Here is a 12,340-nt window from a genome sequence, read left to right as displayed (position 1 = left end):
TATGTTTCATATCCACGCTGTTTTATGCGTAGGCCTATCCGCGAGGCCTACTTTATGCGATATTTTTTCGGGTTCCGTAATCAAGGATCATAACAACAACAGAGCAATAGTCTGACGATCGCCGTGAGGCGTGAAACTACTAGTTACTAAATGCTGAATATTATTTAGCCAAAATTGTTTTATTAAAACTTAAGATGTGTATTATAATTTACATTGTATATAATAAAATTATTATGCCTCTCATAAAGGTGGCTAAGGCTGAGATAAGCTTTGTGATAAACAGTAGTTGCACTTAAGGTATGCAAGTAGATTGCTGAAAAATAGAAGGGAATTTTATATTCAACTAATAGGAGATAAACAGAGATATAAACCTGATATTTTCAAGACATTTGGGTTTGTTCAAAATATTAATGTGAAGTTTAATGGTAAAGGTAACCAGTGTCTTCCTTGCTTGTCCAGGATGAGGGTGGGTATAGCTCAAACATGACACTCCATAATAAGGTATTCAAGTTGAAATCCATACACCCCCTATGGAAGACATGATCTTAATCTCCCACACAGGGGAGTGTAAATTTCAAATAGTTTCACCCATTCAGGTAACTCTATTTGAAACTCGTACTCCTTGTGTAGAAGGTTCATGACATAATAATATTTCCACAGGGGAGTGCATGGAGTTCAACTGGAGTAGCCCAACGTCTAGGAAGTGATTCAGTAATTTGGTAAGGGTCATACAACTTATTAAGTAGTAAAATATGGATAATGAAGTGTTAGATGGTCAAGTATTTATTTCCTGGGCCACATTTTGTATGAGCATATAATCATAAATAAGTAAATACTGGTGCTGCATATGTATAGGTGGTAATGTTTGGGAGGTTATTTGTGCAAGTGTCATGAATATAAGCTAGGTTGTCAAATTAACAACCCACAAATGTGAAGTTTTGTCAAATAATAACATTGCTAGTTTTGTGAGAATCAACACACAAAAGTCCTCTTTCTGTGTATGCGAAAATAACCATTTATATCCAGATGTGAAGATAACCTGATTTGTATTAGGCCAAAAAAAAAGAAGGTTCGTCTCAAAGCTTGCGCGCGCGTTTGTAAAATCCCACGATTTGACAAAAAACAAATGCGGAAATTTCTTTTATTTCAAAAAAATATTTTTTATATTTTTTCCAGAAAAAATCGCTGAAAATCAGACTTTTTTCAAAATACCATGAAAAAAGTCGGAATACAAAAAAAAAAAAAAAAAATTGCATTTCAGCATTTGTTTTTAAATTTCTTGTGAGCTTTGAGACAAACCTTTTTTTTTTTGGCATTATTAGCACTTTTTCCCCATCCCTTGTTCCCAACCCATGTACCTCTTTGGGGACATACACTGTGTATTCATAGCAGTAGTAAGTCTCCTTGTTAGGCAATAACTGTGAAAAGAGTCTTCCTTCTGCTGTATAATGAATAACAATAAGTTGTAATTATTAATGACTTACAACATGTTTGTACCTCATAAGAAAATAACAGTAATTCTGTCGGTCCGACATTCAAACTTTTTTTCCATCTGTCACTTTTTTGCGTAGTTGGGACTGAAACTTTACAATGGTGTGTATTTAAATAGCAAAATTACTGTTTTTGCTCCTTCTTTTTGGTTTTATGCAATGGATTAGCTTTTTCTTGAGCAGAAATTGGAGAGAATATTAAACTGAACAATATTTTACAAGTTGGAACTGTTTCATGAAAAATATTAGGCACCACAACAGCCTTTCACTTCAATGTCAGAGGGAGGTTGAGGAAAAGCCAAGTTATACAACACTCCAACTGGTTAAATATCCTATTGCTTATTATGATCTGCACTCTCTAACTCATATGTGACCCATCACATTGGGGTATTCCAGTTGAAATCCATACACAGGCCTCCCATGGAAGACATGACTTTAATCATCCACACAAGGAGGAAGTTTAAATTTCAAATGGGGTTACCTGAAAGACCTGAATGGTTTCTCCAAATCTAGACCTCTTCTGTGTGGGAGATTAAGGTCATGTCTTCCATGATAGGGATGTATGGATTTCAACTGGAATAGTAGTCCATTGATTTCTTAATGAATGACATCTCACATATTGAATTGATGTCAGATGATTAATATTGTTTTTATGTGACAATATAAAATGATTGGTACCCATCAGTTTTCAGTGATTATGGACATCAAAATGCAACATAAGATATACATAGTTTGTTGATTAATGCCATAAACAGTCGTAATTATAAGAGGACCCTACATTGCATTTGAAAGAAGCAGGCTTTTCAATAACCAAAACTAATTTTGATACAGCCTGTAGTACAAATTTCTCAATATTTATTATTTTCATCTTTAAATACAACTGCTGTGTCTTGATGTGATCATTCCTGGTGATGGGTCACATACATGTAATTTCTGAGAATGAAACACTAATTTTATGAATATTAGTATCATATTTAAACAATGGTAACTCTCTGATTGCAGGTGTTGACTGCAGATGACGAATTTCAAATTGTTTTTAAGAATTAAAAAATTTCACAATTGTAAATTTTCATGACCATATTTGGATTCAGCTAGAAAAAACGTATTAAAATGAGTACAAACAAGCCTTGTATTGGTTCAGTGGTTCTTAAGATAGCTCTTGATATTTTGAGAAATTGCCTCAAAACTTAATGTTGAAGCCTATGTTTAGCACGCAGAGCATTAAAAAATTTAACAAGAGTTTTTTTTTGTATTGGTTCTATAGTATGTATGTAAAAAAAAGGAAAAAGAATGTTGACCGTCAAATTCAAATTGTGCCAATTACTGCTTTAACATTTCAAGTTTATACTTTAAAGCTGATTATTTTTGTACTTTATGTTTGCTTTACTACGCTTTTAAAAACATGCAATACCATTCACCCTTGCAGATCTTTTGATCTATTCCATTAGTTAATAAATTATTTGTTTGTATTATTATAGTATATTTATAACATATTTTATTACACGTGTGTTTTAATCAGCATGTTTGTAGCCTTTAAGAACTTAAATATATGTACATGTATTTGTAAATAAGTTTCAATGCTGTATCTATTTCTGTTATGTGATATGCTCTGATCCACTCAGGCTTAAGTTGAGAAATGGTAAACTAAGACGCAGGCAAAAAATAGGGTCCAAGAACATAAGAAAATTAGCATTGGGCTATACCAGTTGTAATATATACACCACCTATGGAAGACATGACCTTAATCTTCCACACAGGAGTGTGAATTTCAAATGGGGTTGCATGAATGGGTGACTCCATTTGAATACTTCACCCCCTGTGTGGGTGATTAAGGTCATGTTTCCATGGGGGTGTATGGATTTCAACAGTAATAGTCCACTGTAGAATGTGACAACTTTGCAACCAAATCTGCTAACTATATATGAAGAGCTTTGTTTCAAAACCCCTTACATCCACTTGAGCAATTTTGAGATAACATCAATAAATCATCAAAAAAAAGTACTTATATATGGGGGTTTTCAACAAAAGCAGTTTTTGGCGGGATGCTTGGGTATGATGCGATCCGCCATAAACTGCTTTTGTTGAAAACCCCCTTATATCAGTGATTTTTTGATGATATTTTGATGTGTTCTCAAAATTGCTCAAGTGGATGTAAGGGGTTTTGAAACAAAGCTCTTCATATACCATGTATACATGTATGTAAGGATTTCTGCAATAATAGGCTTGGAACGTTACTAGTCTAGTTGATAATGATAATAAATAAAACAGTTTTCACATTAATTCCATTTTGGCATGAGTGGATCAGAGTATGTTATATGATTTTATGCAGGGTATGTGTATGCAAAGCTGAACACACAAAAAGGATACATACTTGATTAAATGCAATATTCTAAGTATTTACAATGCAGAAGAGAAGTAAGAAAATATTGGGAAGATTTGTGTTGCATATATTTCCGCTTATGCAGGATTTGTGTATACAAAGCTGGGCATTAATAAGGTAAATACTTTCTGTAATTATTATGCTAAATATGTATAATATGGAGCTGAAATGAGAAAATATTGGGGAATATTTAAGAAGTAAAGTTAGAAAATATAGTGGGAATAGGAACAAATTTTACAAGATTTTGTAATTATTAAATTACAGATAGTTATACTTGTTGTCTAAACAACAAGAGAATTCTTGATCAAAAGCTTTTTATAAATACAACTCAATGTATATTATGAGGAAATTTTGCTGGTATGTTTGTTAAAGTTTTATCTGTTCCTTTACCATTTGTATGGCATCAACTAATTGTATCTGCTTTTATAAAGCAATTGTTTGATAAGGTAAATTTAATATTTAAATATTTTTTTATTTAATTTGTTTTAACATTTATTTTCTGCTTCAGTAATATATTATACTTATTTTGAAAAACAAAAACATCTAAGGTAATTTTATAGCAAAATGAATTATAAACAAAAAAATAAGCCTCACAACACCGTGTATTGATATAGAATGATGTCCATGCAGTTGGACGCAGTACTTACGCTTAGTTGCGTGTTGCATAATACACAACTGTTGCAGGCTTATTTGAATTTACGCGAGTGTGAGTTAGGACTTTATTGACCGTGCAGTAACAAAAACAGAATAATTTTCGCATATTATAAGCCAAAAAACTTTAGTTTGATATTATTACAATTTTGAATACCTCGGATTAGCATGATTATCGTTTTGACCAATTTGAAAATACACAAATTCTGGATTTGTTATTTGTTTCTAGAAATTTGAAAATATGATATTTGTAATTGAAATGATCTAAATAAATTAGTTGAGTTGCAAAGTAAGTTACAGTTTGTTCTGTTTTGTCTTTCATTTGTCTATTTTGGCTGTGAAAGTACTGAAAATCAGTATGGAAACAGGAAAGAAGCATGGCAAAAACACTCATGTCTTATGCTCTAACTGTATTCAGGGAGTATAGAACCTTAACCCACACTATTAATCATGTTAATAAAATTTATATAATTCGATATGGAGGTCCATACTCTGCCATCAGACACTCTTTGATCACATAGGTTAAAAAGGCATCTGCACCTACAAAAGTTGACATTTTAATCTGGTAAAAAATCCATACTTGCCCTAAATGCACTTTAGCACCATCGTCGTCATCGTCGTCATCAGCCATATGCAGCTCACTGCAGGGAAAAAGCCTTCTTAAGTTTGCACCAAGGATTTGCATTTGCCATACACATTTCTCGATGAAGCCTTGGTTGGGTCTTGAGCCCAGCCAAGTCTTCAATTCTGTGACATTCTTTATCCATCCTGCAAGATGGCCAGCTCAAAGCTATTTTTTCTTCTTTATTTTGTGGACTTAAATTTGTAACTTAACTTCTATTGGGTTTCTGGTCCATGCAACTATTCATGTCCCTGTTGGTAAAGCCCAGCATGCTTCTTTCCATGCTATGCTGTGCAGTTTTCAGTTTTTACTCTATCTTCTTATTAAGTGATCATGTTTTGACTCGATCCATAGGTCATATCTGGTAATACACACTAGTTGAAAACCTTTCGTTTCAGTCAAGTTGTTATCTTGCTTCTCATGATATCGTTGAGCTTACCAAATGCACACCAACTAGCCCTAGTCCCATGACCAAATGTTCTGTTGGCGAACTTATATTGTGAAGTGTGTTGTGTACAGCAGCAGCATCTGAGAGGCCTAAATAAATCGACAAATCATCAACAGGTGTTGGAGGCGGAATGAAAAGTCAAAAGATAAATGTATTAATAAATAAGCAAGCAGACATGTAGGCCTGTGTAAATGAATGAACAAACAAATATATGAGCAGATAGAATAAAGCTACAGATAAATAAATGAATAAACAATCAAAATATAATTATTTTCTTGTATTATAATCTCTCATTAAACCATTCATGCCAACAACAAAACGAATACGACTGAATCTGAGATAATATTGAAGTTTGTTGCGCAAGTAAAGCTGAATCTATACTACATCGCTAAGCCACAACGATTAGTTTTTAGCCAATGAGGTAGAGCGCCTAATCATCTTTTCGTTGCACTGGAAAGAGCGCGTTACCTTATTGGTAAGATACACACTGCTCGTCGCTCAGCGATGGAGCATAAATTCAGCTTACATAGACAAGTATAAAAATATTTTATAATAAAATATGCTCGATGCGAGAATTTTTCAGGCCGGGAGATAGGGCCTATGTCTCAGAACAAACGTTTAAAAATAATGGGAAAACATACCTTCATAAATCAGCATCAGTACATCACCACCCCGTTAGAGAAATGAGGGAATTTTCTCAGAAAAATTCAAAAAAATCACGTTTGCACGTGTTTCGAAAAATTCACCATCTTGAACAGTTGAATAAATGCAAATATTATTTTGTCACGCAGCGGGTATTTCATCAAGCTTCCGTGTCTAGTCCAAAATCAAAACCACAAACAGGTATAAATCTAAAAGAAGGCATCTAAAACTGTTTCAACAACGAATCATTTATGATAAATATTATGTCAACAACATAAGTAGGCCTACCGTTTTTTCTTCAACATATTTAAAGGAAGTTAACGTGTTTTCTACATAATACCACTTTTTAAATTTAAATAGTAGTATAGCTTTATTTGATCATGTTGACAAAAAACGTAATACCACTTACATCTTTCGAAACAAACAAACATGTATAGGCCTATGCATAAATTTCTCTTTATTTAGAAAAACATATCTAATATTTAATATAACAACCTTATTTTTAGGCTCTATAAAGTATTTTAATTAGAAATCTTTAAGATCTATGAAATTCTGCCCAAATTCCAATATTCTACAAGTCAACCAAAAAACATTTCTCTGTGCTCAAAATTAAAACATCTGGGTTAGCAGGCTATATAGTATAGGCCTATACTGTTGATACATTAATTGTTGTATCATTTTATAAGGTAAAAATTCAAGTAATTTCAGATGGTAAAATCAGGAATCATTTCTCTGATTCAATAAGATAAATTATGTACACTAGTCCAGTTACGATCGATGTAATCGGTGACCAAAGTAATCGACCACTTGAGGAAAGCACTTGAAATTCGCCACCGCAAATTGCTGTTTCAATACACGATCGATCGCGAGGTCATGGTTCTTCAATTCATCGCTCGTCTAGGTCTTTGAATTCCATCGGGTAGCTCACCTCGTCTAGTCCAGCTTCGTCTCGGGCAGCTCTCTTGGGTCTAAAACGCAACTGTCCCCTATTTCTGGAAAGTTGATCAAATATATTTTGGTATGCAAAGAAACCTTAAATCGTTAGCTTTTATAAACCAAAACAATTATTTCAATCGGCTCATAACTTTTGAAGATATGTCCTTTTAAAGAAATGTATCCGTTTTTCACTTTGTCCACGGAGGAGGTTTGGCTACTTCAAAGATTGAAAAGTGCATATACCTTGCATGAATATAAAACATTCATCGATGATAACTTTATAAAATAACTTTATTTTAGGGAATGGGGGGAATGGGCTTTACACTAGGTGGGCTTATGGGTTATGGATTTTGTTAAGTGTCATTAATTTGGGCGAAATTTATGGGATGGGATTTCTTTTGCTATACTTGCAATTACTTATGTTTTTCTTGTTTCTTGCTTTCTTTTTATTGACAACATAAGTCATTTCTCCTTTTGAATGAAAGGTAGCCCTGAAAAGGGCTGTTTAGTTTGTCTTTGGTTCTTTTGAAGTGAGTGTACTGTGCTGATCTGCCCTCTACCTGGTTGCCTCCATGACGAATACAGGTTTCAGCCCTAGTTCTCATTGCATTAATTGTGTTGCGTACCATCTTTGTGCGCCGGATACTTGCGAATGCAGCAAAAATACGGGGTTGTGAAGATGTTTGAAGCTAGCTGCCCGCTAGCTGGTGATCCTCGCTTATAGTGAATGCTTTCCCAAGCCTAATGCTATTATCTATCCATGTCATTAACCGTGTGTTTCGTTTAAATCTTTGATGTAGCCAAACCTCATCCGTGGACAGAGTGAAAACGGATACATTTCTTAAAGAGAGCATATCTTCAAAAATTGTGAGCCGATTGAAAGAATTGTTTTGGTTTATCAAAGCTAACGAATTAAGGCTTCTTTACATACCAAAATATATTTGATCAACTTTTCAGAAATAGGAGAAAAAGAGGACGCAATGTGGGGCCTCTTGTTTTGGGACACCCTGTACGAGTTGTACAAAAAGCTCAATATCGATAAGTATTCATCTGTGCATATGGACTGCACATTGAACATGCAAAAAATAAGTCACTATAATTTAAATAAGAAGTGGGATTTTGACATACTATAAATACATGGAATAAAACGACTAATTCTGCCATCATGGCGTCAGGTCAATGGTTCATTATATCACGTATGTGTCTTTTAATTCATTAATATTCGAGACCAATTTTGCTACCCATTTATTAGTCCGAGCAGAGAAGATGAGAAATTCTCATCTTCTCTGGTCCGAGGTGCGCTGACGATAACACTTCGATCGCCATGCAATCTACGTTAGTAACGTCAGAGAAGGACTACGTCCAGATTGGGAGGGATAATTGACTGCAAACAAATTGCCCCATTTTCTTTTACTTACTTGCTATGGCTTATTCCACGGTCTCATGTAGTCTCCTCCATCATATGAATATTTAGAGCTACGTTTTAAAATCTCATTATGTCTAAATCCGTAGTATTTTAACGATAATCACAGGCACTAAATTGTTTGAATTCGTCGGTAAAATTTTTGCATTAGTGCCATCACGCATGCGCAGAAGAATGGACTTTCCCAAGGACATCCCTGGGCGATATCGTATATGCTTCGTTTCATTCACACTCAGGCATGCACAGTCACGTCACGTATAGCCACTCAAGTTTATCCTTTTAATCTTAATTTAAAATTGCTTTAGGATTTTAATATTAAGATATTCCCTTTTGTAATTATTATAATTATATTATTTATATTATAATTATATTCTTTGTTTATTTATGTGGGTTAAGTATTATGTGGGTTAAGTATTTTTGACTGTGATATTTTTTTTTTCTGATTGGGCCTACTTAAAAAAAAATTCGGTTTCCGGTAAACCCCCCCCCGTCCCTCTTTTTTGGTTTCAGTTGGGTTCTTTGTAGAACCAAAAAAGGTTGTGTAGCCAAGAAAAAGGTTCTTTGTAGAACCTTAAGCTTGAAGAACCTTTAAAGAATTTTAAAGAAAGAACCCTCAAAGGGTTCTTAGCCTCACAGAAAAAAAGGTTTTTTTATCCAAGAAAATGATTTTTTAGTACCAAAAAGGTTAACACTACGTTTTACTTTTCTTAACTTTGTGATGAGTCCCTGAATGAATGAATTAGAATGTCCCCAGGCCTAGTTAAATCTTTTAAGGTTCTTTATAGAACCTTTTAAGGTTCTTTTTAGAGCCTTATTACTGCTTAGGGTTCAAAATACAGGACAAAAAAAGGTTCTAAGTAGCATAGCACCTTTTTTCTGAGAGTGTATATAATGCTCATTAAATCGGTGTTGTTGTCGAACTAATCCTCCTAAAGCTCGTATTAAAAAGACAAGTAATAAAAAGTTAACTAAATGCTAAAAATGATGTAGGCCTAGGCCGAAAAATTGTGTAGGCCTATCATTTTCTTGTCCTAGACACTCAACGATAACAAGTATGAATAATAGACTGTTAATTGTCCAAATAAATCAATTTAAAATAACTAACCTGGCAGATTTCAGGATCATATTCCAAGATTTATTTTCTCATGCCGCGCTCGCCCAGGCCTGCATGTTATGCCGTCAAGAAAATCAACCCTTGGCCTACATTTTTCAACATGCAATATAATTCCAATGTGATAAATAGTGAACGTTGCATTGAAGATGAGGATGCTTGGACGATACAGATATTAAGCACATGTTAAATGGGGGTGGGGTATGGGGATGTCCCAGTTTGTTTAACAAGGGCAATTATTATTTGGCCAAACAATTTTGGTCATCTGAGGTCAAATTAGTAAAACTATCATATGGGCATGAGACTTGGTTTGTACAGTCAACATTTAGAGCCAAAATTTTGGAAGGTCATTTGGGGTCACCAGAGGTCATCTGAGGTCAAATGAGTAAAAACTGTCATATGGGCATGAGACTTGGTTTGTAGCCTACAGTCAACATTTAGAGCCAAATTTTTTGAAGGTCATTCCAGGGTCACCAGAGGTCAAATTATTAAAACTGTCATATGGGCATGAAACATGTTGGGTACAGTCAACATTTAGAGCCAAATTTTTGAAGGTAATTTCGGGGTCAACAGAGGTCATCGGAGGTCAAATTAGTAAAAACTGTCATATGGGCATGAAACTTGGGTGTATACAGTCACCATTTAGAACCATATTTTAGTATGGTCATTTGGGGTCATCAGGGCCATATGAGGTCAAATTAATAAAATGTTGTATTGGCATGAATTCTCTGTCGAGATTTGATCCGCAACTAAACAAATTGGTTTGATTTGCACTTATGGATTTCAGGTTCAAGTCATTAACTGTTTTGACTGCGTGATATCATCAAAATATGGGGTATAATTTGCACTGTCCGCGAAATTTTGATAAAAGGGGTAGGCCCTACTTGGGAAAATGCGATATAAGTTTATGTCAAATATAATTATATTAAGTGTCATTGAAAGGGGTGTTTGAAATTCTTGTCATTGAAAACCACAAAAAAGTGGTTGTTTTTGGCAAAATTTTGTCCTCGATAATGCATGAAAAGTTGGGGTAAATTTGATGAAAAATAAATTTTTGCCAGGCTTATTGATAATAATCGTCTGGTAGGCCTACTGCATATCATATGGATTCCCACATCTCTTCTCTTTCCTCCTCTCCCTCTCTCTCTCTCTCTCTCTTTTTTCCTCTCGCTCCCTCCTTGTTTTCTCTTTTTCCTTGCACACTAGGGGCGGGGTACCAACAGGCAATTTTTTGCCAAGGGGCACTACCCCTGCCCCGGGCACCGCACGCCACTGGTTCCCCCTCTCAACTTGGAGATAGCACTTTACCCATAATTTGTTTAATGTCATCTATGGTACATGTAGTGTACAAAATCGCCCCCACCCCGCCTTGGACAAAAATCCACTCTTTCAAAATCAGCACCACCCCCCCCCCCAAATGAAATCCTGCGTACGGGCCTGATGAGGGGATCTAACAAAATAAGGGGCTGTGCAACAATTATGAGCCCTGGGGAGGTCTGAAAATCGTGGGGAAGGGGGAAAACAGTACGGAAACGCTTTACTATGCAAATTTTCCTGCTCGCTACACAATTCTAGACCATTTAAGGTTTGCAAATTGGGATCCCAAAATTTGGCATGTTCAAAGGGGGAGCAAAGATTTTTGGCGGCCGAGGGGGGGGAAGCAATTTTTTGCAGGCCGAGATGGGGGGGGGGGGGTATGGCGGGCCGTTTGGAAATTTTACCCTGGGGGGCTCATAATTATTGCACAGCCCCTAAAAGAGGCCGCCTCCTTCTTCCAAGCATAATTGTTTACGCTAAAACGTATTATGGGCATTTATTTTGCGATAATAAATGATAAATAGAAAGCCACTCTTCAGGGTTTTTTATCGAAAACCCGGATGAGAAACTTGTTTTTGTTTTACTTGGTCTAATTTATTTAATCCAAAATAAATAAAGACATAAACATAAATAAATGTTAATAAATCATAGTAATAAAAACACTGCTTCCTCATAAATAAATAGATTTATAAAATGGGAAAACAAAATTAAATAAGAAGAAAAGAAAATGCACAAATATTCACATAATTAAAAGTAAATACTTAGTATAGGCCTAAATAAAGATATGATGATGATAATATGATAATAATAATAATAGTAATAATAATAATAACAATAACAATAATAATAATAATAATAATATAAAGAAAACAGTAAATATTTATACATGAATATATAAAATATGTGAATACCTATCCCAAGAAATAATTCATTTACATTACTACATTTGTATAACACTGCTATTTCAATTTAATCAGCTAAAAAAACAAAAACAAAAACATGTTCGATCTTTTGTGATATCACCCAACCCTAAACTCAAAACCAGGAAGTAACTTGACAAAATGGATCGTACGTGACGGTGCAAGATATAACCGAGCTAATATAACTTAAATTTCTACTCATAAGAGGAAATATTTTCTTTAAAGGCCATGGATGACTTATAAAAAATATATGAAACAACAACTGGAGCAAGGCAGGAGGTGAGCATGAGGTTTCGAATAAATCGGTTGCGCATGAATACCTGCGGCGCTGCCCCGGTATGGGCTTATACTATAATACGTAGCGTTGTAGTAGGCCAGTGGGACAACGAAAACGCTACGT

Source organism: Amphiura filiformis, chromosome 18, assembly GCF_039555335.1.
Source record: "Amphiura filiformis chromosome 18, Afil_fr2py, whole genome shotgun sequence".
NCBI classification, from domain to species: domain Eukaryota; kingdom Metazoa; phylum Echinodermata; class Ophiuroidea; order Amphilepidida; family Amphiuridae; genus Amphiura; species Amphiura filiformis.
Note: the sequence above shows the minus strand (reverse complement) of the source record.